The sequence below is a fragment of the Delphinapterus leucas genome, chromosome X (assembly GCF_059928025.1).
Source record: "Delphinapterus leucas isolate spDelLeu-1000000601 "Yukka" chromosome X, BTC_Dleu_Yukka2, whole genome shotgun sequence".
Classification (NCBI taxonomy): Eukaryota; Metazoa; Chordata; class Mammalia; order Artiodactyla; family Monodontidae; genus Delphinapterus; species Delphinapterus leucas.
The window spans coordinates 125,338,220-125,341,688 of record NC_143150.1 but is presented as its reverse complement, the minus strand read 5'-3'; the positions used below and the strand labels follow the sequence as shown (position 1 = coordinate 125,341,688).

Sequence of the window (3,469 nt, the reverse complement as noted above, 5' to 3'; positions counted from 1 at the left end):
GTGGAATTGCTGAATCATGTGGTAGTTCTATTTTCAGTTTTTTGAGGAACCTCCATACTGTTTTCCACAGTGGCTGCACCAATTTACATCCCACCAACTTCTTTTAAATGAGTGATTATGAAGCTGGGTCTCCTTCATTCTGTTCATGTGAAATGGATTTATTGAACTTTTACAATATATCTATTCTTATTTAATTTGATTTTGTTTGTTTCAGCACTTTGTTCCAGCTTACTGAGATACTTTTTAATCTTCACTCTATTATGTAATATTCTGCCCCTCCTATCCTTGAGTAACTAACAAATTGAATGAGGAGTCAGTGTCTTCAGTGATGTTGGTAACAATGTGGTTCTGTGGCAAGCCACTGGAATCTCCCCTTCATCTTGATCAAATCCATTAATCAAACACTTTGTGTAGTGTTTCTTTTTTTTTTTCTTCTTTGCTGTACGCGGGCCTCTCACTGTTGTGGCCTCTCCCGTTGCGGAGCACAGGCTCCGGACACGCAGGCTCAGCGGCCATGGCTCACGGGCCCAGCCGCTCCGCGGCGTGTGGGATCCTCCCGGACCGGGGCATGAACCCGTGTCCCCTGCATCGGCAGGTGGACTCTCCACCACTGCGCCACCAGGGAAGCCCTGTGTAGTGTATATTTGACAGAACTATTAGAATCAAAGCCTAGGCCAAAATAAGCTAAGGGAGTTGGGGACAGAACAGAAAGGGGAACTCTTTGAGGTGTGAAGACTTTAAATGCTTCTGAATCATCCAGAGAGTAGCTACCACCTAATCTACTAAAATGAAGGATTGCCTTCTAATTGATATGCACATATATGAATGAATAAATTGATCTGTGATTCCATTATATGCCATAGCAGCAATGGAATCATAACCTGTAAAACTTGGTATCATCTCTCTCTCTCTCTCTCTCTCAGTCTCATTAATTTTGAGGATGCAGAGAATGTTGGAGTGGAAGGGATCATAGAGGTATGGACAAATCTCTTATTCTTCAGACCTGCATTTTCAGGTCTGATAAAGAGAAGAACAGTGAAAGCTTACCAACCAAGTTTCTAGCCTGGTAGGTGAACCTCAACTTCCATTCATGAAAGGTTTCATCTAGAACTATGCAATGTATATTTTTGACAGCTTTAATGAGATATAAATTATATATATACCATAAAATTGACCCATTTAAAGTGTACAATTCAATGGTTTTTAGTTTATTTACAGAATTGTGCAACCGTCACCATGCCCTAATTTTAGAACATTTTCATCACCCCCAGAAGAAACTCAATACTTACTAGCAGTTACTCCCCAAACCCAACACTCAAATACACCCCCGGCCCTAGCTAATCTACTTTCTATCTCTATCATTTGCCTGTTGTGGACATTTTATAAAATGGAATAATGCAGTATGTGGTCTTTTTTAAATTAAATACATTTGACGTGTAACATTGTGTAAATTTAAGATGTACAATGTGTTATTTTGATACATTTATATATTACAATATTATTGCCATTGTCCCGAAAAAATATGGAATGCTTCATGAATTTGCATGTCATCCTTGCGCAGGGGCCATGCTAATCTTCTCTGTATTGTTTCAAATTTTATTAATAGTAAGTGTGCTGCTGAAGTGAGCACAGTATGTGGTCTTTTGTGTCTGGCTTCTTTCATATAGCATAATGTTTTCAAGGTTTATCCACACTGTAGCATGTATCAATACTTCTTTTTATTGCTGAATAGTATTCCATTGTATGAAAAAATACCACAGTGTGTCCATCCATTCACCAGTTAATGAACATTCCGGTTGTGTTCATTTTTTGGCTGTTATGAATAATGCTGTTATTGGGCTACAAGTCTTTGTGTGAGCATACGTTTTCATTCTTCTTGGGTAGATGCCTAAGAGTAGAATTGCTTGGTCTTATGATAAATTATGTTAAACTTTAAAGAAATTGCCAGCCTGTTTTCCAAGGTAGCTGCACCATTTTACCATCTCACCAGTGATGTGTGACAGTTCCAATTTCTCTACATCTTGTCCAACATTTGTTATTGTCTAGACCGAGGTACTATTTTCATTGACACTAGAATGACATTTATTTGAGCACTGATTACATCTTTTTTAAACATCTTTATTGGAGTATAACTGCTTTACAATGTTGTGTTAGTTTCTGCTGTATAACAAAGTGAATCAGCTATACGTATACATATATCCCCATATCCCCTCCCTCTTGGGTCTCCCTCCCACCCTCCCTATCCCACCCCTCTAGGTGGTCACAAAGCACGGAGCTGATCTCCCTGTGCTATGCGGCTGCTTCCCACTAGCTATCTATTTTACATTTGGTAGTGTATATATATCAATGCCACTCGAGGACTGATTACTTTTTATTACATATTTCAGATAATTGAATTTCAGTTAGGGAAGGCTGGAGGTGATAAAAATTTTGAAAGATTGTTATTGGAAATTCCAAGATCACTTAAAATGTGTTAAAAACAGAATGAAAAAGAAAAAATATCAGGGAAAAAATGTCGATTCATAGGGTATTAATACTGATGTCAAACCTGTTACAGTGAATGACAAATGATATTTGGTACTATAAAAAACATGTCAAGAAAGCATGTTAGGGCTTCCCTGGTGGCGCACTGGTCGAGAGTCCGCCTGCCGATTCAGGGGACGCGGGTTCGTGCCCCGGTCCGGGAGGATCCCACATGCCACGGAGCGGCTGGGCCCGTGAGCCATGGCCGCTGAGCCTGCGCGTCCGGAGCCTGTGCTCCACAACGGGAGAGGCCACAGCAGTGAGAGGCCCGTGTACCGCAAAAAAAAAAAAAAAAAAGAAAGCATGTTAGTGCATATGAGTTTGCGATGAGTTTGAAGCTACAAAATAATGGCTACACTTCAATAAAAAGGTGAGGCTATGAGTGGGCTCATGGTCCTTAAAGTAGAAGAAAGGTGCTCTGACTAGATCTCACGTGCACTTATCCTCTCCTGTTTTTTTTTTTTTCCTTGACTGAATGTTAAGATAAAGCCAGCATCAGATGGTTTATGTTTTAACCCAGTACTTTTCAGTGAGGGTGACCTTGCCCCCTAAGGAAACAGTTGGCAATGTCTGGAGACATTTTTTATTGTCACAACTGGGGGAAGGATGTTACTGACATCTAGTGGGTAGAGGCCAGGGCTGTTACTGTACATCCTACAATGCACAGGCAGCTGCCTCAACAAAGATTTATCCAGTTCAAAGGACCAGTGGTGCTAAAGTGGAGAATCTCTGCTTTAACAAGTGCTCCTGAAGGTGGAATAATTATAATCACTTGAAATGTTTGTTTCCCCTTATTTTGCTTCCTACGAGCAGATGCCACATTATTCCCTGACTCCACGCATGGGGTCCTAAATCTTGGGGTGGTGGGGGTGATGGCTGGGCTATATATTTGTGATAAAGTTCTCCAGTTGCTTCTGCTCTTCTCTCTTTCTCCATTCCTTCTCTT

At 40.6% G+C, this 3,469-nt stretch overlaps 1 non-coding gene across 1 annotated transcript; it reads right to left on the bottom strand.

The window, feature by feature from the left end:
- Positions 1 to 1,516: 1,516 nt before the first annotated feature.
- LOC115804229 (U6 spliceosomal RNA) lies at positions 1,517 to 1,619 on the bottom strand. The gene has a single exon (XR_004025096.1). It is a non-coding gene; the product is annotated as a U6 spliceosomal RNA (small nuclear RNA).
- Positions 1,620 to 3,469: the final 1,850 nt, after the last annotated feature.